Raw genomic sequence first — 25,226 nt, forward strand, 5'->3', positions numbered from 1 at the left:
CCTTATGTGTTGACTAAAATCAGATTCCAAAAGTGTTTTTTGAGTTTGCCATTGTTTCTGTCTTTCTGAAGGGATCTCCCCTTTTAATCCCATTATTTCAACACCTGTTGGACAATGCATGAGTGATAATGAGCTAATTGATTAAATGCAATTAATGAATACATTGCCACCTCTTGTTTTGTGTCGTCTGTGTGTCTGTGTTTCCGGCATTTCACATTGGAACAGCTCCGCCCTCCCTTTTAGGTAAGTTAAAGAGCTGCACCTGAGCCAGCCACTGATTGATGCAGCACCACAGTCAAATAGTGGAGTGGAGTAGGGGAACAGCAAACAGCCATTAAAGCCGCCCGCCCGCCCGCCACAATGGACCTACCTGTGTACACTAGATGGATGTGATGGAATGTACTGTCGTCCCTACTGTCGAAGAAACCCCTTCCAGGTAGCACCTTTTGGGATGGGTGCTCTAATGGGCTCCCTCTGCTTTGTCAGGTGGTATTCAAATATGGTAATTGAAGTATCAGCAGTGCACCGGGAGATCAATAAAGACAATAGCAATCTGTCGTCTCAATCAATATTCTCATTTATTATCAAGATACATAGGTTAATATACCCTCAGGGCGTACCCTCTAACCAGGGTGTTACCTCTAATGGAACAACCAATCATAACATTTTACACGTAGACTGAAAATACGTCATAGGGTACCTTCCCACTGAAGTCACGTGATCTTTCTAACACCTGCAAATCCTGGCCTACAAACAATAGAAATGTAGGAGGTTTTCATAAGGCTATGTGATGATTTCATATATGTGTGTGAAATACTGAGATAAAGAATTAATTGGAAATATAATGATTATTTCAGGTCTAGGCGTTCTGCCAGACTCCTATCTACCAGTATTGAAGGCCACGAAGAAGAACACAAAGTAATAACTTATTCCCTTGTGATTCAAGCAGTAACAGAAAGAGATCATTACAAAATGGAGAATACATATCTTCATAATCCGGCATCCTGCTTGATAATTCATAGTGTAATTTAATACAGAGAACATAAGCAATTTGACCATCCATCACAAACCCCCCTTTTTCTCATATTAAAATACAGAGATTAAAAATTATCTGATTATAAACCTCAAACAAAATAATGAATAGGGCCACTACTAATAATATAATGCGATCACCAAGTTCAGGTTTGGGTATAGGGTCCGTCAGTGCGTTGACAAGTCCCGTAGTTGCTCGTCTGCACGGCTGCTTGGATTTGTTGGACTCTACCTTTGTCAATATCTATATGGTGATAACAATAACAGCATGCCCTGTATAAAAGTCCTAACATGTATATAAGATATAAATGGCAAAGCTTTAATAAATGAACACACACTTAGTGTTACATGGTGGGGTGTTCACCCATTCACCAGGTTCTGGCCTTGTGCATAAAATCCCTGTGACATAGGGTATTGTTGATTAAAAGGTTTCGGCTTATGATAGACAATTTTCTTAGCCTTCCTACATAGCATAGGTATTAGACATGCTACTAATTTAACAAAAACGTATATAATCAATATTATGAGTAATATATGTAAAGCGCCTTGCATGAGTCCTGCAGCCCATCCTCCAATGCCTCTGAACCATGAGGCCGGGTTCAGCCATGACAACCAGTCTGGCCAATCTAGGTTCCAATCTTCTTCAGAATTAGCTTTCCTAAATTCCTCCTTTAATTGCTTTGCTTGTTCAATATCATGTTTAATCTGTACTGTCCCTTGGGGATCTATATAATGACAGCATGCAGGACCCACTATCTGGCACATATCTATGTTATGTGCATTTCTAATTGGTCCTCCAAAGATGGATAGAGCATATCCTAACTTGGTGTGCCAAGGTAAGTGTACCAATGGGTGGGCTTTTTGCTTTCCCTCCCTTTTGTACAGCATATGTTTTGGTACTTTATCATAAGGAAGTGCATCCTTGTCCCATGTCCAGGTAGCAGACTGTAACCTAGCTAGGGTACAGGTACCTGTGGTAGTCTGCGGGATCCATTTATATGCATTATGTCCGCACACTATATATATATCATGGGGAAGGTCAAACCATTGCATACTTCCTAGGGTTAACATGTGAGCAAAATGAACTAAGGGAAAAGACTGCTGTAATACACACCAAGGACAATTTGTTCCCAAAGACCCCTGGTATACTCCTGTGCATCCACAATACATAGTTTCATTCCCTTGTAAGTCTGTTTCTTCCATATACCCTGGATAACGTTTACAATCAGTCTTACTTCCTGAAGGGAAGAAATGGCCGTATTCCCAACTACCATTATGTATGTACCGTTCTACCAGACTTGGTCTAAATACATCTGAGGTCTGTTGGGTTTTATTGAAGCTTATCTTTATGCCTTTTATGGGGATCTCACCTAGTGTCAGTGTTTTAGTGACATTTTTAGGGACCCATTTTCCATTTTCCTTTTGTGTGAGAATCAGTGCCTTACCAGGTATCAGGGTTAGATTTACCTGCCACCAGGGATCCTCCATCCATCCTGCTATGGGTAAGGGCACACTGGTATTAGACCATGTATACCTTTTTGTGTTATCCTTTACCTTTGAGGGATCCCAACATGTAGTGTTAAGAAGTTCTTTCTCACTAAGGGGCACAGCCATGTATGGCATGGATTTTGAACTTATAGGACTGTGTGTGCATATCCAACAATCAGATAAGTTTGTTAATGCTGTTATAATTTGATGATGTTTTATGAATTTATTGTCCACTTCCTCCTTGAGAACTTGAGTCATCGTCCCCACGAGGGGCAACATCAACACCAACCCTGCCAAGGGCAACATCATCGATCGAGGCGACGTCATCTGGGCTGATAACCTTTTTGCAATGGCTTGCATGTATCCAATTGGCTCGTCCTTGGAGCTTCACTGATGTGGCGGTGACCAGCTGTACTTCTACTGGTTGGCAGTACCTTGGTTCCAGACTGCTCCTGTTGTGTATCTTTGTTACCACCCAGTCTCCAGGTTGTAGTGAGTGGGTACCTGAAAGAAAATTTGGATCTGGAATAGAAGAAAGGATTAGTTTATGTGTCCTCTCCAGTTGCTTGTGTAGGGCAGCCAAGTATGTGGTCATATTGTCATAATGCTTTTGTAACTGCTGAGGAAAATACAGTCCTGTCTTTGGCATATTTCCAAACAATATTTCATAGGGAGAAAGTTTATCCTTCCCTCTTGGTGTGGTTCTTACAGAGTATAAAGCCAGGGGTAGACATTGTGTCCACGGTAAAGAAGTTTCATTCATGGCCTTTTGGATTTTTAATTTCAAAGTTCCATTTAGTCTTTCTACCTTACCACTGCTTTGTGGGTGATCGGGAGTGTGAAATGCTTGTTCTATCCCAAGGCTTTTTAATATGTTCCTCAATAGTTCTTGGGTAAAGTGAGTACCTCTGTCACTTGTCTCTGGTACTCCATAGCGGCACACTACCTCAGCTATAAGTTTCTTTGCTGTGGTATCTGCATTTGCTTTAGCCACTGGAAAAGCTTCTGGCCATCCTGAAAATAAATCAGTGCAAACAAGTACATATTGATAAATTCCCACCTTAGGTAGTTGTATGCAGTCCACCTGTAATCGCTGAAAGGGGTAGTAGGACTTAGGAGTGTGTTTAGCTGGTGTTTTGGTGGTTTTACCAGGGTTGTGTTGTGCACATGTCATGCAGCCCTCTGTATATTTGGCTGCTGCATTTTGAAAACCAGGAGCATGCCATGTCTGTAACACTAGCTGGCTCATAGCTCCCTTTGAACAGTGTGTTTTCCCATGGGCTAGGGCACACATCATTGGATACAGTGCTCTTGGTAGGCAAACCTTAGAATTAAGATGCCTCAACTGTCCTAGACCTATTGCTGCACCTCTCTCCTCCCACTCTGCTTGCTCTTGAGGGGGTGCTTGGTCCTGGAAAGCACGCAACAGGGTCTCTGTGATGGGTTGTAAAACAGGCTTCACAATCATCAGAGGGAGAGCAGCAGCGTCCTTTGCCGCTGCATCCGCAGCCTCATTCCCTTTTGATAGGAGATCACTGTTATTAGTGTGTGCCTGTACTTTGACTATAGCTGCTTGGTCTGGCATGTGCAGTGATTCTAAAAGTTCTTCTACTGCTTTTGCATTCTTTATAGGTTTACCTGCCGAGGTCAAGAACCCTCTGGCTCTCCATATTGTCCCAAAGTCATGTGCAACTCCAAAGGCATATCTGGAGTCAGTGTATATGTTGACACGCTGTCCCTTACCCAATTTACACGCCTCAGCGAGTGCTTTTAGTTCTGCCTCCTGAGCTGAGCTACTGGAGGGTAGGGACTGTTGTATGACGGCCTTACCATTGTGGACCACTGCATACCCGGTGAGGAAATGTCCTTTGTCTTCGCTCCAATATCGAGATCCATCTACAAAATACTCAGCATCAGGGTTAATCAGAGCAACATCAAATATACTGTTTATGCCGTTTGATTCCATATCCACTAGGCTTTGACAGTCATGTTCATGTTCAAAATTAAATAGTTCATCATCAGTGGATAGTTGAAAAATAAGGGGGTGTCCATGTCCCTTTCCCCCCACTCCTCCCTCCTTTTGTTCAGAATCTAGGGGCAGGAGTGTAGCTAGATTCAGAACAACACAACGTTTGATAGTCACATTAGGGGACAGAAGAGTAAGTTCAATTTTAGTAAGTCTTGCAACTGATAAGTGTTTTGTCTTGACTGTGTTCATCATTTCCTGCACTGCGTGTGGGACTTGCACAATAATGTCATGTTGAAGTACAATGTCTGTTGCTTTATCAACTAAAGCTGCTGCTGCTGAGACAGCGCGTATGCATGTCGGGGATCCTAGTACAATGGGATCCAGAGCAAGGGAGTAATAGGCAAGTGGTCGCATCTTGCCTCCATGATCTTGGGCTAATACTCCAGAGGCATGGCCTGCCTGTTCATGGCAGAACAGAGTAAATGGCTTATTGTAGTCAGGAAGTCCCAGTGCTGGCCTTGTAGTCAGTGACAGCTTCAGGGAGTGAAAATTGTCAATTGCCTCAGGTGACAGTACAAATGGGTCAGAGGTGAGACAGTCATATAATGGTTGCATCATAGCAGAGGCATCCCTGATCCAGGCTCTGCAGTACCCTATTAAACCCAAGAAAGTCCTCAATTGTTTAGGGTTTCTAGGGACTGGGTGTTTCTGTATGATTTCCAGCCTGTCAGGGGTTAAGTGTTTCATACCTTGGGAAATACAGTGACCAAGGAAAACAACTGTTTTGGCACATAATTGCAGCTTGTGCTTGCTCGCTTTACAGCCAACTTCTTCTAGGAACATTAATAGTGATTTAGAATCTGTTTCACTGTTCTCCAGACTCTCACTACAAAGTAACAAATCATCTACATATTGTAGTAGAACTGAGGACTGATTGGGGGGCTGCCAGGTGTCCAGAATATCTTTCATGGTACGTGAGAAGATATCAGGGGAGTTTGCGGCACCCTGTGGCAGCACTACCCAAGCATACTGTCTTCCCCTATGTGTAAATGCAAAATACTGCTGGCACTCTTTATCCAGCGGGATGGAGAAGAAAGCATTGGCTAAGTCTATAACGGTGAAATAGACTGCAGTGCCGGGGACCTGGTTGAGCAGGGTATGTGGGTTAGGCACTTGTGGTGTATTAATTATTGTCACAGCATTCACAGCCCGTAGGTCATGTACCATCCGGTACTGTACAGGTTGACCGGGCAGTGTCTTTTTCTTTACTGGGTAAAGAGGAGTGTTGAAAGGCGAGATTATGGGCACTATAAGATTGTTTTCCAGTAAGGAATTAATATCCTTTTCTATAGCAGCATCTTGCTGTGGACTCAGAGGATATTGCTTTATACATACAGGACGGTTCTGCATGTCTGGTTTTAAATTTACTTGTACAGGCGGCACATTTAAAACTCCTACATCCATCTTATCTTGTGCCCATAGTTTTTCTGGGATGTCTGCCAACCAAAGGGGAGGGGTACTGGGGGCTTTTTCAGTGTCCGGCATACTTGCCATACTAAGGAGTTTGCATAGCAGGGACTCTGGAATGGCAGAGGTTAATGTAGGTGTGCCAGAAGAAAAGTCCAATGCTGCTCCCAGGGCACTGAGTACATCTGTCCCCAATAAATTGTAGGGAGTGTGTGGTGACACTAACACACGGGAGACAATTGATTGTGTGTCATGTATATTCAGTCGCATTGGTTTTGTTAACTGTAACTGAAATGATGTTCCCTCCACCCCTTCACAATCTATATAGTCTGGTGATAACAACTCTGCCGGTACATATTTGGTTTGTAATACAGTTCTGGCTGCCCCTGTGTCTACTAGAAAAGAGGTATTTTCCCCTGTGGGTAAAGTAACAGGCACCATCAATGATGGACCTGTCGGGGGGAGCACTGGGCAGAGGGAGACATCAGGGTTGCCAGTTTCCTATGCAGCAATCAAAGAATTGGGAGGCTCAACTGGACGGGAGGGACATCGGGCTGAATAATGACCCTTCTTATCACAATTCCAGCATGTAATCTGGCTAAGATCCCTTCTCTGGGTTCTCAAAGTGTCTTTTTGTTCCCTGCCTCTTCCTCTATAGCTCCCCTTTTGTTGCATCGGGGCGAGACGGGTTCTTTTAGGAGCTAAATCTAACTCTGCACCTTTTGCAATGCTTACTAAATCATTAAACTGGCATGTACGCCAGTCGGGGCGGGATCTTTTAACAGCTTCTTGTACTGCCGGCTTAAGACCGGACATAAAAGTTATTTTTAGTAGGCGCAAGTCTTTTGCATCACCTTCTTCATACCCGTGATCTAACCACTGCTGCTGTAAAGTTGTGGCATAATCAGGGACTGACTGTTTAACATCTTGGGAAAATGACATAAAACTATCAGTTCGATCCTGTTGAGTAGCATCTACCCAGGGCTGCATAGCGTTCAGGTATTCTAGTCCTGATTGCTCATTGGTTTTATTTGCTGGTACGGGATTTGTAATAGCAGCTTGAATTTGATTTTTGAGCACTTCCCCTCCCTTTGTTTCTACCAGGCTCTCCATATCTGACCATGTAGCACGGTAAGCTAGATGTACTGCTCGCAGCTTTCTATGGAAAGCGCTGGGTGTTTTACGTGGGTCTGGGAGTGTGCCACATACAGCTAGTAAATCAGCCGGGCTCCAGGGGCGATACACAGTGGCTTCATGTGACTGGATTTCCCCTACTGCCCCAGGTACTGGTTGCCCGTCTACATCTACTGGTTTTGGTCCCCTGTGTGTATGGATACTTGATACTAACGGAAACAATCTAGTGGGGCGCTGCGTACCACAACTGACACAATATCCTGCAGTGAGGGGGTTCTGCTGCCCACAGTGTGGACATGTCCAGCAGCTGCCTTTCTTGCTATTTTCAGGATAAGGAGATGGCGCAGTTGCTGCTGCGGGGCTGTTTGGCAGTTGTAAAGGGGTTAACACATTAGTGAGGAGCTTTTCACTTAAAGGGTCATATAAATCATACATTATTCCATGATTTGCTTCCATACTCTTATGTTCTGTGTTACTCACTCTCTGTGCTACCTCATACCACATTTGGGCTTTTTCCACCATGTTATTGTCTTTCAACCATCCAACACAATTTGTCATAAATCTTTTCCAATCACATTCTGCTAACGTTCCATAGGACCCAACTCCCATCATTTTAAACATTCTTTTACAATCCTTCACAGCCTCAGATCCTTTTGCTCTTTCTACTATTTTGATGGCAGAGACCCACGTCTCAGGGCTGTCCCGCATTTTTGTCTTACTATTTTCTGACCCCATGGTCAGAGGGCGTAGGGTAGTCTCCGGAAAACTCCCCAGCTCCAAACAGACAGGCCTTAGTCTGTTGACAGATATCTCAGACAATCTATCTTACAGTTTCAGAAAGACTATCAATATCAAAAGTCGTTCCTTCAGACAATTCTAGCAGTGGGATATCCTTTTCTCTGATCCCTCACTGTTTTGAACATCAAGAACAGACAAAATGCTGCCAATCCACAAATTGCAAGAGCAAATCCTTCAACACAATCTACATTCATGAACTTCCATTGATTCAAGCAGGAGTTGGTCACATTCATTTCAAACTTCTACAAACCCTTCGTCTCTTTCACTTATGCAGAACACTTTCAGTTCATACAGCCTGTGATGTAGCATATATCCCAAACTCTTTCCTCTAGCACTTTGCAATGGTTTCACATACAAATTATATTTGGTAACATATATGTTATCCTCCCCGCTCAGCCGTTCACTCTGTGGGTTGTAGTTTAGGGGCCTGTTATCTATGTTGGTGATTTCTTTAGGGGCTCTGGGTCTGAGCCAATACCAATGTTCTTCACTGTAATTACTACTACGACACAGGTGGCACCTGGGATAAGTGTCAGGGTCATTCAATGAATACAGGATGTTATATTACAACGGTATTCAATCCAGCAGTCTGATGTTATACTACTACAGACTTAATTACTTGGATGTTATTTTACATCAAAGTGTATATGCCGGATTATCACATGTGCTAGAAATCAGTCTGTACTGATTCCCACCTTATACCAGTCTGGCAATGCATACAACTGGTTTATGGACCCTTACACACAATATCACTGGCTGGCAATGCGTTAGGAAAATATAAATGATTTTCTAATACAGTATTCAAAGTTTTACCTATTGCACTGGGTAATGGTATTGAGTGCAAATTCAATATAGACACAATTGCTCCTCCTTGCACTGAGTATATATCGTCTTCTATGAAGTGGATATTACTTCTGGGCTGGGAGCCCCATACAGTTTCAACAATTTGATATGTATGTCTTCTCACAGATGTATTCAACATCACACTACACACACATTCATCACACTTGTCACATACACCCCCATGTAAATCCATTTAACCACACTACCATCCTGACAAAGGACCTGATTATTACGGGACCCCTTTGTAGAGACTTACATATACAAAGTACGTTTCCAGGGACTTAACAGAGTGGCTGAAACAAATGGTGTAACAAAGTCTGTTACTTACCGATCGGTTTTGGTTTCAGTGACTCCCCAGGTCCTTCCAGATTAGTGGACTTTGCACAAAATTCTCATTAGGAGGTCCCGGGTTTCGGCACCATAACTGTCGAAGAAACCCCTTCCAGGTAGCACCTTTTGGGATGGGTGCTCTAATGGGCTCCCTCTGCTTTGTCAGGTGGTATTCAAATATGGTAATTGAAGTATCAGCAGTGCACCGGGAGATCAATAAAGACAATAGCAATCTGTCGTCTCAATCAATATTCTCATTTATTATCAAGATACATAGGTTAATATACCCTCAGGGCGTACCCTCTAACCAGGGTGTTACCTCTCATGGAACAACCAATCATAACATTTTACACGTAGACTGAAAATACGTCATAGGGTACCTTCCCACTGAAGTCACGTGATCTTTCTAACACCTGCAAATCCTGGCCTACAAACAATAGAAATGTAGGAGGTTTTCATAAGGCTATGTGATGATTTCATATATGTGTGTGAAATACTGAGATAAAGAATTAATTGGAAATATAATGATTATTTCAGGTCTAGGCGTTCTGCCAGACTCCTATCTACCAGTATTGAAGGCCACGAAGAAGAACACAAAATAATAACTTATTCCCTTGTGATTCAAGCAGTAACAGAAAGAGATCATTACAAAATGGAGAATACATATCTTCATAATCCGGCATCCTGCTTGATAATTCATAGTGTAATTTAATACAGAGAACATAAGCAATTTGACCATCCATCACACTACATTTCAAGAAGGAGTAAGAATTGCAGTTGCAACAAAGCCTTGCTTGCCTACAAAGAGAGCAGCAATTTGGATTTGTTACTATGTTACCTAGAAGAATAACAAACTGTGCAAGGATGGAGGTTGCAGGAGCAAGGAGAAGTTGTCTGTAAAGTTGGTGGATGCTTATTTTCCATTTTGCAGTCCCTTGTCTCCCTCTTGTGGCCTCCTGGAGGCAACTAGCTGTGCAAAAAAAGACAGCCTGGCGGCCGGCTGTTGCAGTGTTGCCCTCTCAGGCAACACTGAGTGACTGACTGAGCCGCACCGTCTTATATAAAGTTCAGACTGAACTTTGCACGTGTCATAGTGGAGCCCTGAGGAGCCAGAGCCAGCTTTCTGACATCATAATGGGGCCTCAGAGATAAAAGCCTGGGCCCAGGCAGTGTTGGTCAGTGCTGCTCAGCAGGCAGCACTGGACTGGACTGGATTACAGCTGATACAAGGTGTGAAGGAACAAGGGGTGGCTGTGGGCATGCACTGGCTGCCGCTGCCAGTGTTTATCTGCATGGCAGCAGGGCATTTGGGCGTTGCCAGGAAGGCGTTTTTATGTAGATTCCTCCTCTTTCAGCACTGCATTGTGGTGCAAGCAAAAGAAGCAAATCCTGTCTGGCTTCCTCTCCGGCCTTTATTCACCTCCCGTGTAGCTGTGAGTGTGTGAGCCTGCAGGGCCCCATGAAATTGCCTAGAAGTAGGCTGAATCGCTGCAAGGGCTGAACAGCAGTATCGGGCAGGCTCGGGCAACGCGCGGCCCGTTCGGGTTATCGCTTCTCTGCCTTTTGGCTAAGATCAAGTGTAGTATCTGTTCTTATCAGTTTAATATCTGATACGTCCCCTATCTGGGGACCATATATTAAATGGATTTTTAGAACAGGGAGATGGAAATAGAGCTTGCTCTGTCCACTCCACGCATTGACCTGGTATTGCAGTATTTCCAGGACCGGTGCACCCTTTCCTTATGTGTTGACTAAAATCAGATTCCAAAAGTGTTTTTTGTGTTTGCCATTGTTTCTGTCTTTCTGAAGGGATCTCCCCTTTTAATCCCATTATTTCAACACCTGTTGGACAATGCATGAGTGATAATGAGCTAATTGATTAAATGCAATTAATGAATACATTGCCACCTCTTGTTTTGTGTCGTCTGTGTGTCTGTGTTTCCGGCATTTCACATTGGAACAGCTCATTCACCTTCCTTGTCTTCTCTCCGCCCTCCCTTTTAGGTAAGTTAAAGAGCTGCACCTGAGCCAGCCACTGATTGATGCAGCACCACAGTCAAATAGTGGAGTGGAGTAGGGGAACAGCAAACAGCCATTAAAGCCGCCCGCCCGCCCGCCCGCCACAATGGACCTACCTGTGTACACTAGATGGATGTGATGGAATGTACTGTTGTCCCTACATTTCAAGAAGGAGTAAGAATTGCAGTTGCAACAAAGCCTTGCTTGCCTACAAAGAGAGCAGCAATTTGGATTTGTTACTATGTTACCTAGAAGAATAACAAACTGTGCAAGGATGGAGGTTGTAGGAGCAAGGAGAAGTTGTCTGTAAAGTTGGTGGATGCTTATTTTCCATTTTGCAGTCCCTTGTCTCCCTCTTGTGGCCTCCTGGAGGCAACTAGCTGTGCAAAAAAAGACAGCCTGGCGGCCGGCTGTTGCAGTGTTGCCCTCTCAGGCAACACTGAGTGACTGACTGAGCCGCACCGTCTTATATAAAGTTCAGACGGAACTTTGCACGTGTCATAGTGGAGCCCTGAGGAGCCAGAGCCAGCTTTCTGACATCATAATGGGGCCTCAGAGATAAAAGCCTGGGCCCAGGCAGTGTTGGTCAGTGCTGCTCAGCAGGCAGCACTGGACTGGACTGGATTACAGCTGATACAAGGTGTGAAGGAACAAGGGGTGGCTGTGGGCATGCACTGGCTGCCGCTGCCAGTGTTTATCTGCATGGCAGCAGGGCATTTGGGCGTTGCCAGGAAGGCGTTTTTATGTAGATTCCTCCTCTTTCAGCACTGCATTGTGGTGCAAGCAAAAGAAGCAAATCCTGTCTGGCTTCCTCTCCGGCCTTTATTCACCTCCCGTGTAGCTGTGAGTGTGTGAGCCTGCAGGGCCCCATGAAATTGCCTAGAAGTAGGCTGAATCGCTGCAAGGGCTGAACAGCAGTATCGGGCAGGCTCGGGCAACGCGCGGCCCGTTCGGGTTATCGCTTCTCTGCCTTTTGGCTAAGATCAAGTGTAGTATCTGTTCTTATCAGTTTAATATCTGATACGTCCCCTATCTGGGGACCATATATTAAATGGATTTTTAGAACAGGGAGATGGAAATAGAGCTTGCTCTGTCCACTCCACGCATTGACCTGGTATTGCAGTATTTCCAGGACCGGTGCACCCTTTCCTTATGTGTTGACTAAAATCAGATTCCAAAAGTGTTTTTTGTGTTTGCCATTGTTTCTGTCTTTCTGAAGGGATCTCCCCTTTTAATCCCATTATTTCAACACCTGTTGGACAATGCATGAGTGATAATGAGCTAATTGATTAAATGCAATTAATGAATACATTGCCACCTCTTGTTTTGTGTCGTCTGTGTGTCTGTGTTTCCGGCATTTCACATTGGAACAGCTCATTCACCTTCCTTGTCTTCTCTCCGCCCTCCCTTTTAGGTAAGTTAAAGAGCTGCACCTGAGCCAGCCACTGATTGATGCAGCACCACAGTCAAATAGTGGAGTGGAGTAGGGGAACAGCAAACAGCCATTAAAGCCGCCCGCCCGCCCGCCACAATGGACCTACCTGTGTACACTAGATGGATGTGATGGAATGTACTGTCGTCCCTACATTTCAAGAAGGAGTAAGAATTGCAGTTGCAACAAAGCCTTGCTTGCCTACAAAGAGAGCAGCAATTTGGATTTGTTACTATGTTACCTAGAAGAATAACAAACTGTGCAAGGATGGAGGTTGTAGGAGCAAGGAGAAGTTGTCTGTAAAGTTGGTGGATGCTTATTTTCCATTTTGCAGTCCCTTGTCTCCCTCTTGTGGCCTCCTGGAGGGAACTAGCTGTGCAAAAAAAGACAGCCTGGCGGCCGGCTGTTGCAGTGTTGCCCTCTCAGGCAACACTGAGTGACTGACTGAGCCGCACCGTCTTATATAAAGTTCAGACGGAACTTTGCACGTGTCATAGTGGAGCCCTGAGGAGCCAGAGACAGCTTTCTGACATCATAATGGGGCCTCAGAGATAAAAGCCTGGGCCCAGGCAGTGTTGGTCAGTGCTGCTCAGCAGGCAGCACTGGACTGGACTGGATTACAGCTGATACAAGGTGTGAAGGAACAAGGGGTGGCTGTGGGCATGCACTGGCTGCCGCTGCCAGTGTTTATCTGCATGGCAGCAGGGCATTTGGGCGTTGCCAGGAAGGCATTTTTATGTAGATTCCTCCTCTTTCAGCACTGCATTGTGGTGCAAGCAAAAGAAGCAAATCCTGTCTGGCTTCCTCTCCGGCCTTTATTCACCTCCCGTGTAGCTGTGAGTGTGTGAGCCTGCAGGGCCCCATGGAATTGCCTAGAAGTAGGCTGAATCGCTGCAAGGGCTGAACAGCAGTATCGGGCAGGCTCGGGCAACGCGCGGCCCGTTCGGGTTATCGCTTCTCGGCCTTTTGGCTAAGATCAAGTGTAGTATCTGTTCTTATCAGTTTAATATCTGATACGTCCCCTATCTGGGGACCATATATTAAATGGATTTTTAGAACAGGGAGATGGAAATAGAGCTTGCTCTGTCCACTCCACGCATTGACCTGGTATTGCAGTATTTCCAGGACCGGTGCACCCTTTCCTTATGTGTTGACTAAAATCAGATTCCAAAAGTGTTTTTTGTGTTTGCCATTGTTTCTGTCTTTCTGAAGGGATCTCCCCTTTTAATCCCATTATTTCAACACCTGTTGGACAATGCATGAATGATAATGAGCTAATTGATTAAATGCAATTAATGAATACATTGCCACCTCTTGTTTTGTGTCGTCTGTGTGTCTGTGTTTCCGGCATTTCACATTGGAACAGCTCATTCACCTTCCTTGTCTTCTCTCCGCCCTCCCTTTTAGGTAAGTTAAAGAGCTGCACCTGAGCCAGCCACTGATTGATGCAGCACCACAGTCAAATAGTGGAGTGGAGTAGGGGAACAGCAAACAGCCATTAAAGCCGCCCGCCACAATGGACCTACCTGTGTACACTAGATGGATGTGATGGAATGTACTGTCGTCCCTACATTTCAAGAAGGAGTAAGAATTGCAGTTGCAACAAAGCCTTGCTTGCCTACAAAGAGAGCAGCAATTTGGATTTGTTACTATGTTACCTAGAAGAATAACAAACTTTGCAAGGATGGAGGTTGTAGGAGCAAGGAGAAGTTGTCTGTAAAGTTGGTGGATGCTTATTTTCCATTTTGCAGTCCCTTGTCTCCCTCTTGTGGCCTCCTGGAGGCAACTAGCTGTGCAAAAAAAGACAGCCTGGCGGCCGGCTGTTGCAGTGTTGCCCTCTCAGGCAACACTGAGTGACTGACTGAGCCGCACCGTCTTATATAAAGTTCAGACGGAACTTTGCACGTGTCATAGTGGAGCCCTGAGGAGCCAGAGCCAGCTTTCTGACATCATAATGGGGCCTCAGAGATAAAAGCCTGGGCCCAGGCAGTGTTGGTCAGTGCTGCTCAGCAGGCAGCACTGGACTGGACTGGATTACAGCTGATACAAGGTGTGAAGGAACAAGGGGTGGCTGTGGGCATGCACTGGCTGCCGCTGCCAGTGTTTATCTGCATGGCAGCAGGGCATTTGGGCGTTGCCAGGAAGGCGTTTTTATGTAGATTCCTCCTCTTTCAGCACTGCATTGTGGTGCAAGCAAAAGAAGCAAATCCTGTCTGGCTTCCTCTCCGGCCTTTATTCACCTCCCGTGTAGCTGTGAGTGTGTGAGCCTGCAGGGCCCCATGGAATTGCCTAGAAGTAGGCTGAATCGCTGCAAGGGCTGAACAGCAGTATCGGGCAGGCTCGGGCAACGCGCGGCCCGTTCGGGTTATCGCTTCTCGGCCTTTTGGCTAAGATCAAGTTTAGTATCTGTTCTTATCAGTTTAATATCTGATATGTCCCCTATCTGGGGACCATATATTAAATGGATTTTTAGAACAGGGAGATGGAAATAGAGCTTGCTCTGTCCACTCCACGCATTGACCTGGTATTGCAGTATTTCCAGGACCAGTGCACCCTTTCCTTATGTGTTGACTAAAATCAGATTCCAAAAGTGTTTTTTGTGTTTGCCATTGTTTCTGTCTTTCTGAAGGGATCTCCCCTTTTAATCCCATTATTTCAACACCTGTTGGACAATGCATGAGTGATAATGAGCTAATTGATTAACCCCTTAATGACCGGGCCATTTTGCACGTTAATGACCAAGGATTATTTTTTGTTTTTCCACGGTCGCATTCCAAGAGTCGTAACTTTTTTTTTATTCCGTCGACATAGCCGTATAAGGGCTTGTTTTTTCCGGGACGAGTTGTATTTTGTAATTGTACCATTTTTAGATGCTTATAACATATTGATTAACTTTTATTAACTTTATTTTAGGAGAGAATTGAAAATAAGCAGCTATTCCAGCATTAATTTTCACGTTATAAATTTACGCCGTTTACTATGCAGCGTAAATAACATGTTAACTTTATTCTATGGGTCGGCACGATCACAGGGATACCAAATGTGTAAAGGTTTTATATGTTTTTTCAACGTTTGCACAATAAAAACCCTTTTAGAAAAAAATTACTTGTTTTTGCATCGCCGCGTTCCAAGAGGCGTAATTTTTTTATTTTTCCGTCGATGTGGCCGTACGTGGGATTGATTTTTGCGGGACAATGTGTAGTTTTCATTAGTACTATTTTGGGGTACATAGGACTTATAGATGAACTTTTATTTTATTTTTTATGGGGGGAATGGGAGAAAAGAGAGAATTTTGCCGTTGTTTTTTGCGTTTTCTTTGGACGCCGTTCATCCGGCGGTTTAATTAATGTGTTCATTTTATTGGTCAAGTTGTTACGATCGCGGGGATACCATATATGTGTATGTGTGATTTGTTTTGACCGTTTTATTAAATAAAACCACTTTTTGGGGCAAAAAAGTAGTTTTATTTGACTTTGACTGTAATTTTTTTTATTTTTTTTTTCACAAACTTTATTTAACGGTTTTACTTTTTTTTTTTTTAGTCCCACCAGGGGACTTCACTATGCGATGTGCCGATCGCATATATAATGCTTTGGTATACTTCGTATACCAAAGCATTATTGCCTGTCAGTGTAAAACTGACAGGCAACCTGTTAGGTCATGCCTCCGGCATCGCCTAACAGGCAGATGCTGAAGACAGACCTGGGGGTCTTTGTTAGACCCCCGGCTGTCATGGAAACCCGACGGCGACCCGCGATTTGTTTGCGGGGGCGCCGATCGGGAGACAGAGGGAGTTCCCCCCTCTGTCAAACACATTAAATGCCGCTGTCACTGTTGACAGCGGCATTTAATGGGTTAAACTGCCGGAATAGGCGCGTGCTTCTATTCCGGCAGTTGCAGCAGGAGCCAGGCTGTGTATAACAGCCGTGCTCCTGCCGCTGATCGCGTGGGTAAACTGTCAGTACCCGCGCGATCACAGGACGGATATATCCGTCCTCCTGCGCGAACTAGCAGCTGCTGAGGACGGATATATCCGTCCTTCGGCGTTAAGGGGTTAAATGCAATTAATTAATACATTGCCACCTCTTGTTTTGTGTCGTCTGTGTGTCTGTGTTTCCGGCATTCCACATTGGAACAGCTCATTCACCTTCCTTGTCTTCTCTCCGCCCTCCCTTTTAGGTAAGTTAAAGAGCTGCACCTGAGCCAGCCACTGATTGATGCAGCACCACAGTCAAATAGTGGAGTGGAGTAGGGGAACAGCAAACAGCCATTAAAGCCGCCCGCCCGCCCGCCCGCCCACCACAATGGACCTACCTGTGTACACTAGATGGATGTGATGGAATGTACTGTCGTCCCTACATTTCAAGAAGGAGTAAGAATTGCAGTTGCAACAAAGCCTTGCTTGCCTACAAAGAGAGCAGCAATTTGGATTTGTTACTATGTTACCTAGAAGAATAACAAACTGTGCAAGGATGGAGGTTGCAGGAGCAAGGAGAAGTTGTCTGTAAAGTTGGTGGATGCTTATTTTCCATTTTGCAGTCCCTTGTCTCCCTCTTGTGGCCTCCTGGAGGCAACTAGCTGTGCAAAAAAAGACAGCCTGGCGGCCGGCTGTTGCAGTGTTGCCCTCTCAGGCAACACTGAGTGACTGACTGAGCCGCACCGTCTTATATAAAGTTCAGACTGAACTTTGCACGTGTCATAGTGGAGCCCTGAGGAGCCAGAGCCAGCTTTCTGACATCATAATGGGGCCTCAGAGATAAAAGCCTGGGCCCAGGCAGTGTTGGTCAGTGCTGCTCAGCAGGCAGCACTGGACTGGACTGGATTACAGCTGATACAAGGTGTGAAGGAACAAGGGGTGGCTGTGGGCATGCACTGGCTGCCGCTGCCAGTGTTTATCTGCATGGCAGCAGGGCATTTGGGCGTTGCCAGGAAGGCGTTTTTATGTAGATTCCTCCTCTTTCAGCACTGCATTGTGGTGCAAGCAAAAGAAGCAAATCCTGTCTGGCTTCCTCTCCGGCCTTTATTCACCTCCCGTGTAGCTGTGAGTGTGTGAGCCTGCAGGGCCCCATGAAATTGCCTAGAAGTAGGCTGAATCGCTGCAAGGGCTGAACAGCAGTATCGGGCAGGCTCGGGCAACGCGCGGCCCGTTCGGGTTATCGCTTCTCTGCCTTTTGGCTAAGATCAAGTGTAGTATCTGTTCTTATCAGTTTAATATCTGATACGTCCCCTATCTGGGGACCATATATTAAATGGATTTTTAGAACAGGGAGATGGAAATAGAGCTTGCTCTGTCCACTCCACGCATTGACCTGGTATTGCAGTATTTCCAGGACCGGTGCACCCTTTCCTTATGTGTTGACTAAAATCAGATTCCAAAAGTGTTTTTTGTGTTTGCCATTGTTTCTGTCTTTCTGAAGGGATCTCCCCTTTTAATCCCATTATTTCAACACCTGTTGGACAATGCATGAGTGATAATGAGCTAATTGATTAAATGCAATTAATGAATACATTGCCACCTCTTGTTTTGTGTCGTCTGTGTGTCTGTGTTTCCGGCATTTCACATTGGAACAGCTCATTCACCTTCCTTGTCTTCTCTCCGCCCTCCCTTTTAGGTAAGTTAAAGAGCTGCACCTGAGCCAGCCACTGATTGATGCAGCACCACAGTCAAATAGTGGAGTGGAGTAGGGGAACAGCAAACAGCCATTAAAGCCGCCCGCCCGCCCGCCACAATGGACCTACCTGTGTACACTAGATGGATGTGATGGAATGTACTGTCGTCCCTACATTTCAAGAAGGAGTAAGAATTGCAGTTGCAACAAAGCCTTGCTTGCCTACAAAGAGAGCAGCAATTTGGATTTGTTACTATGTTACCTAGAAGAATAACAAACTGTGCAAGGATGGAGGTTGTAGGAGCAAGGAGAAGTTGTCTGTAAAGTTGGTGGATGCTTATTTTCCATTTTGCAGTCCCTTGTCTCCCTCTTGTGGCCTCCTGGAGGCAACTAGCTGTGCAAAAAAAGACAGCCTGGCGGCCGGCTGTTGCAGTGTTGCCCTCTCAGGCAACACTGAGTGACTGACTGAGCCGCACCGTCTTATATAAAGTTCAGACGGAACTTTGCACGTGTCATTGTGGAGCCCTGAGGAGCCAGAGCCAGCTTTCTGACATCATAATGGAGCCTCAGAGAGAAAAGCCTGGGCCCAGGCAGTGTTGGTCAGTGCTGCTCAGCAGGCAGCACTGGACTGGACTGGATTACAGCTGATACAAGGTGTGAAGGAACAAGGGGTGGCTGTGGGCATGCACTGGCTGCCGCTGCCAGTGTTTATCTGCATGGCAGCAGGGCATTTGGGCGTTGCCAGGAAGGCGCTTTTATGTAGATTCCTCCTCTTTCAGCACTGCATTGTGGTGCAAGCAAAAGAAGTCATAGACGCTCGATCTTGGCGGCATTCGTCTCAGCGCCTGGCAATTAGTATAGAAGCACTGTGTCCCACTGTTTCTGAGGCTAATTCTTGAACCGTAAGTCATAGACGCTCGATCTTGACGGCATTCGTCTCAGCGCCTGGCAATTAGTATAGAAGCACTGTGTCCCACTGTTTCTGAGGCTAATTCTTGAACCGTAAGTCATAGACGCTAGATCTTGGCGGCATTCGTCTCAGCGCTAGGCAATTAGTAAAGAAGCACTGTCTTTGACTTCTCTGGATGTTTCCCAGGCGAGCTATTGACAAGTAAATCCTAGACGCTCGATCTTGGTTATTTTCGCTTTCGCGGCTGGCAGCAAAGTTCAGAACCATGTTTCTGTGAATAACTCTTGAACCGTAAGTCACAGACGCTCGCTCTTGGCTGCATTCGTTTCAGCTCGTGGCAGTCAGTCTAAAAAACACTATCTTGGACTTCTCTGGATGTTTCCCAGGCGAGCTATTGGCAGCATGTTCAGAACCACTGTTTCTGAGGCTAATTCTTGAACCGTAAGTCTTAGACGCTCGATCTTGGCGGCATTCGTCTCAGCGCCTGGCAATTAGTATAGAAGCACTATTTCCCACTGTTTCTGAGGCTATTTCTTGAACCGTAAGTCATAGACGCTAGATCTTGGCGGCATTCGTCTCAGCGCCTGGCAATTAGTATAGAAGCACTGTCTTTGACTTCTCTGGATGTTTCCCAGGCGAGCTATTAACAAGTAAATCCTAGACGCTCGATCTTGGTTATTTTCGCTTTCGCGGCTGGCAGCAAAGTTCAGAACCATGTTTCTGTGAATAACTCTTGAACCGTAAGTCACAGACGCTCGCTCTTGGCTGCATTCGTTTCAGCTCGTGGCAGCCAGTCTAAAAAAACACTATGTTGGACTTCTCTGGATGTTTCCCAGGCGAGCAATTGGCAGCATGTTCAGAACCACTGTTTCTGAGGCTAATTATTGAACCGTAAGTCATAGACGCTCGATCTTGGCGGCATTCGTCTCAGCGCCTGGCAATTAGTATAGAAGCACTGTCTTTGACTTCTCTGGATGTTTCCCAGGCGAGCTATTGACAAGTAAATCCTAGACGCTCGATCTTGGTTATTTTTACTTTCGCGGCTGGCAGCAAAGTTCAGAACCATGTTTCTGTGAATAACTCTTGAACCGTAAGTCACAGACGCTCGCTCTTGGCTGCATTCGTTTCAGCTCGTGGCAGCCAGTCTAAAAAACGCTATCTTTGGACTTCTCTGGATGTTTCCCAGGCGAGCAATTGGCAGCATGTTCAGAACCACTGTTTCTGAGGCTAATTCTTGAACCGTAAGTCATAGACGCTCGATCTTGGCGGCATTCGTCTCAGCGCCTGGCAATTAGTATAGAAGCACTGTGTCCCACTGTTTCTGAGGCTAATTCTTGAACCGTAAGTCATAGACGCTAGATCTTGGCGGCATTCGTCTCAGCGCCAGGCAATTAGTAAAGAAGCACTGTCTTTGACTTCTCTGGATGTTTCCCAGGCGAGCTATTGACAAGTAAATCCTAGACGCTCGATCTTGGTTATTTTCGCTTTCGCGGCTGGCAGCAAAGTTCAGAACCATGTTTCTGTGAATAACTCTTGAACCGTAAGTCACAGACGCTCGCTCTTGGCTGCATTCGTTTCAGCTCGTGGCAGTCAGTCTAAAAAACACTATCTTGGACTTCTCTGGATGTTTCCCAGGCGAGCTATTGGCAGCATGTTCAGAACCACTGTTTCTGAGGCTAATTCTTGAACCGTAAGTCTTAGACGCTCGATCTTGGCGGCATTCGTCTCAGCGCCTGGCAATTAGTATAGAAGCACTGTTTCCCACTGTTTCTGAGGCTATTTCTTGAACCGTAAGTCATAGACGCTAGATCTTGGCGGCATTCGTCTCAGCGCCTGGCAATTAGTATAGAAGCACTGTCTTTGACTTCTCTGGATGTTTCCCAGGCGAGCTATTAACAAGTAAATCCTAGACGCTCGATCTTGGTTATTTTCGCTTTCGCGGCTGGCAGCAAAGTTCAGAACCATGTTTCTGTGAATAACTCTTGAACCGTAAGTCACAGACGCTCGCTCTTGGCTGCATTCGTTTCAGCTCGTGGCAGCCAGACTAAAAAACACTATCTTAGACTTCTCTGGATGTTTCCCAGGCGAGCTATTGGCAGCATGTTCAGAACCACAGTTTCTGAGGCTAATTCTTGAACCGTAAGTCTTAGACGCTCGATCTTGGCGCCATTCGTCTCAGCGCCTGGCAATTAGTATAGAAGCACTGTCTTTGACTTCTCTGGATGTTTCCCAGGCGAGCTATTGACAAGTAAATCCTAGACGCTCGATCTTGGTTATTTTCGCTTTCGCGGCTGGCAGCAAAGTTCAGAACCATGTTTCTGTGAATAACTCTTGAACCGTAAGTCACAGACGCTCGCTCTTGGCTGCATTCGTTTCAGCTCGTGGCAGCCAGACTAAAAAACACTATCTTAGACTTCTCTGGATGTTTCCCAGGCGAGCTATTGGCAGCATGTTCAGAACCACAGTTTCTGAGGCTAATTCTTGAACCGTAAGTCTTAGACGCTCGATCTTGGCGGCATTCGTCTCAGCGCCTGGCAATTAGTATAGAAGCACTGTTTCCCACTGTTTCTGAGGCTAATTCTTGAACCGTAAGTCATAGACGCTAGATCTTGGCGGCATTCGTCTCAGCGCCTGGCAATTAGTATAGAAGCACTGTCTTTGACTTCTCTGGATGTTTCCCAGGCGAGCTATTGACAAGTAAATCCTAGACGCTCGATCTTGGTTAATTTTGCTTTCGCGGCTGGCAGCAAAGTTCAGAACCATGTTTCTGTGAATAACTCTTGAACCGTAAGTCACAGACGCTCGCTCTTGGCTGCATTCGTTTCAGCTTGTGGCAGTTAGTCTAAAAAACACTATCTTGGACTTCTCTGGATGTTTCCCAGGCGAGCTATTGGCAGCATGTTCAGAACCACTGTTTCTGAGGCTAATTCTTGAACCGTAAGTCTTAGACGCTCGATCTTGGCGGCATTCGTCTCAGCGCCTGGCAATTAGTAAAGAAGCACTGTTTCCCACTGTTTCTGAGGCTAATTCTTGAATTGTAAGTCATAGACGCTAGATCTTGGCGGCATTCGTCTCAGCGCCTGGCAATTAGTATAGAAGCACTGTCTTTGACTTCTCTGGATGTTTCCCAGGCGAGCTATTGACAAGTAAATCCTAGACGCTCGATCTTGGTTATTTTTGCTTTCGCGGCTGGCAGCAAAGTTCAGAACCATGTTTCTGTGAATAACTCTTGAACCGTAAGTCACAGACGCTCGCTCTTGGCTGCATTCGTTTCAGCTCGTGGCAGCCAGTCTAAAAAACGCTATCTTTGGACTTCTCTGGATGTTTCCCAGGCGAGCAATTGGCAGCATGTTCAGAACCACTGTTTCTGAGGCTAATTCTTGAACCGTAAGTCATAGACGCTCGATCTTGGCGGCATTCGTCTCAGCGCCTGGCAATTAGTATAGAAGCACTGTGTCCCACTGTTTCTGAGGCTAATTCTTGAACCGTAAGTCATAGACGCTAGATCTTGGCGGCATTCGTCTCAGCGCCAGGCAATTAGTAAAGAAGCACTGTCTTTGACTTCTCTGGATGTTTCCCAGGCGAGCTATTGACAAGTAAATCCTAGACGCTCGATCTTGGTTATTTTCGCTTTCGCGGCTGGCAGCAAAGTTCAGAACCATGTTTCTGTGAATAACTCTTGAACCGTAAGTCACAGACGCTCGCTCTTGGCTGCATTCGTTTCAGCTCGTGGCAGTTAGTCTAAAAAACACTATCTTGGACTTCTCTGGATGTTTCCCAGGCGAGCTTTTGGCAGCATGTTCAGAACCACTGTTTCTGAGGCTAATTCTTGAACCGTAAGTCTTAGACGCTCGATCTTGGCGGCATTCGTCTCAGCGCCTGGCAATTAGTATAGAAGCACTGTTTCCCACTGTTTCTGAGGCTAATTCTTGAACCGTAAGTCATAGACGCTAGATCTTGGCGGCATTCGTCTCAGCGCCTGGCAATTAGTATAGAAGCACTGTCTTTGACTTCTCTGGATGTTTCCCAGGCGAGCTATTGACAAGTAAATCCTAGACGCTCGATCTTGGTTATTTTTGCTTTCGCGGCTGGCAGCAAAGTTCAGAACCATGTTTCTGTGAATAACTCTTGAACCGTAAGTCACAGACGCTCGCTCTTGGCTGCATTCGTTTCAGCTCGTGGCAGCCAGTCTAAAAAACGCTATCTTTGGACTTCTCTGGATGTTTCCCAGGCGAGCAATTGGCAGCATGTTCAGAACCACTGTTTCTGAGGCTAATTCTTGAACCGTAAGTCATAGACGCGCAATCTTGGCGGCATTCGTCTCAGCGCCTGGCAATTAGTATAGAAGCACTGTGTCCCACTGTTTCTGAGGCTAATTCTTGAACCGTAAGTCATAGACGCTAGATCTTGGCGGCATTCGTCTCAGCGCCAGGCAATTAGTAAAGAAGCACTGTCTTTGACTTCTCTGGATGTTTCCCAGGCGAGCTATTGACAAGTAAATCCTAGACGCTCGATCTTGGTTATTTTCGCTTTCGCGGCTGGCAGCAAAGTTCAGAACCATGTTTCTGTGAATAACTCTTGAACCGTAAGTCACAGACGCTCGCTCTTGGCTGCATTCGTTTCAGCTCGTGGCAGTCAGTCTAAAAAACACTATCTTGGACTTCTCTGGATGTTTCCCAGGCGAGCTATTGGCAGCATGTTCAGAACCACTGTTTCTGAGGCTAATTCTTGAACCGTAAGTCTTAGACGCTCGATCTTGGCGGCATTCGTCTCAGCGCCTGGCAATTAGTATAGAAGCACTGTTTCCCACTGTTTCTGAGGCTATTTCTTGAACCGTAAGCCATAGACGCTAGATCTTGGCGGCATTCGTCTCAGCGCCTGGCAATTAGTATAGAAGCACTGTCTTTGACTTCTCTGGATGTTTCCCAGGCGAGCTATTAACAAGTAAATCCTAGACGCTCGATCTTGGTTATTTTCGCTTTCGCGGCTGGCAGCAAAGTTCAGAACCATGTTTCTGTGAATAACTCTTGAACCGTAAGTCACAGACGCTCGCTCTTGGCTGCATTCGTTTCAGCTCGTGGCAGCCAGACTAAAAAACACTATCTTAGACTTCTCTGGATGTTTCCCAGGCGAGCTATTGGCAGCATGTTCAGAACCACAGTTTCTGAGGCTAATTCTTGAACCGTAAGTCTTAGACGCTCGATCTTGGCGCCATTCGTCTCAGCGCCTGGCAATTAGTATAGAAGCACTGTCTTTGACTTCTCTGGATGTTTCCCAGGCGAGCTATTGACAAGTAAATCCTAGACGCTCGATCTTGGTTATTTTCGCTTTCGCGGCTGGCAGCAAAGTTCAGAACCATGTTTCTGTGAATAACTCTTGAACCGTAAGTCACAGACGCTCGCTCTTGGCTGCATTCGTTTCAGCTCGTGGCAGTCAGTCTAAAAAACACTATCTTGGACTTCTCTGGATGTTTCCCAGGCGAGCTATTGGCAGCATGTTCAGAACCACTGTTTCTGAGGCTAATTCTTGAACCGTAAGTCTTAGACGCTCGATCATGGCGGCATTCGTCTCAGCGCCTGGCAATTAGTATAGAAGCACTGTTTCCCACTGTTTCTGAGGCTAATTCTTGAACCGTAAGTCATAGACGCTAGATCTTGGCGGCATTCGTCTCAGCGCCTGGCAATTAGTATAGAAGCACTGTCTTTGACTTCTCTGGATGTTTCCCAGGCGAGCTATTGACAAGTAAATCCTAGACGCTCGATCTTGGTTAATTTCGCTTTCGCGGCTGGCAGCAAAGTTCAGAACCATGTTTCTGTGAATAACTCTTGAACCGTAAGTCACAGACGCTCGCTCTTGGCTGCATTCGTTTCAGCTCGTGGCAGTCAGTCTAAAAAACACTATCTTGGACTTCTCTGGATGTTTCCCAGGCGAGCTATTGGCAGCATGTTCAGAACCACTGTTTCTGAGGCTAATTCTTGAACCGTAAGTCTTAGACGCTCGATCTTGGCGGCATTCGTCTCAGCGCCTGGCAATTAGTATAGAAGCACTGTTTCCCACTGTTTCTGAGGCTATTTCTTGAACCGTAAGTCATAGACGCTAGATCTTGGCGGCATTCGTCTCAGCGCCTGGCAATTAGTATAGAAGCACTGTCTTTGACTTCTCTGGATGTTTCCCAGGCGAGCTATTGACAAGTAA

The 25,226-nt window shown here is 45.7% G+C and overlaps 5 non-coding genes across 5 annotated transcripts; all 5 read left to right on the top strand.

Moving 5' to 3' along the window:
• Nucleotides 1-10,608: 10,608 nt before the first annotated feature.
• On the top strand, nt 10,609-10,799 carry LOC142731617 (U2 spliceosomal RNA). The gene has a single exon (XR_012879049.1). It is a non-coding gene; the product is annotated as a U2 spliceosomal RNA (small nuclear RNA).
• Nucleotides 10,800-12,037: 1,238 nt separating this feature from the next.
• LOC142731618 (U2 spliceosomal RNA) lies at nt 12,038-12,228 on the top strand. The gene has a single exon (XR_012879050.1). It is a non-coding gene; the product is annotated as a U2 spliceosomal RNA (small nuclear RNA).
• A 1,234-nt stretch (nt 12,229-13,462) lies between these two features.
• Nucleotides 13,463-13,653, top strand: LOC142731616 (U2 spliceosomal RNA). Its single transcript, XR_012879048.1, has one exon. It is a non-coding gene; the product is annotated as a U2 spliceosomal RNA (small nuclear RNA).
• A 1,226-nt stretch (nt 13,654-14,879) lies between these two features.
• Nucleotides 14,880-15,070, top strand: LOC142731620 (U2 spliceosomal RNA). The gene has a single exon (XR_012879052.1). It is a non-coding gene; the product is annotated as a U2 spliceosomal RNA (small nuclear RNA).
• A 2,597-nt stretch (nt 15,071-17,667) lies between these two features.
• LOC142731619 (U2 spliceosomal RNA) lies at nt 17,668-17,858 on the top strand. The gene has a single exon (XR_012879051.1). It is a non-coding gene; the product is annotated as a U2 spliceosomal RNA (small nuclear RNA).
• The last annotated feature ends 7,368 nt before the right edge of the window (nt 17,859-25,226 follow it).

Source organism: Rhinoderma darwinii, unplaced genomic scaffold (assembly GCF_050947455.1).
Source record: "Rhinoderma darwinii isolate aRhiDar2 unplaced genomic scaffold, aRhiDar2.hap1 Scaffold_842, whole genome shotgun sequence".
Taxonomy (NCBI): domain Eukaryota; kingdom Metazoa; phylum Chordata; class Amphibia; order Anura; family Rhinodermatidae; genus Rhinoderma; species Rhinoderma darwinii.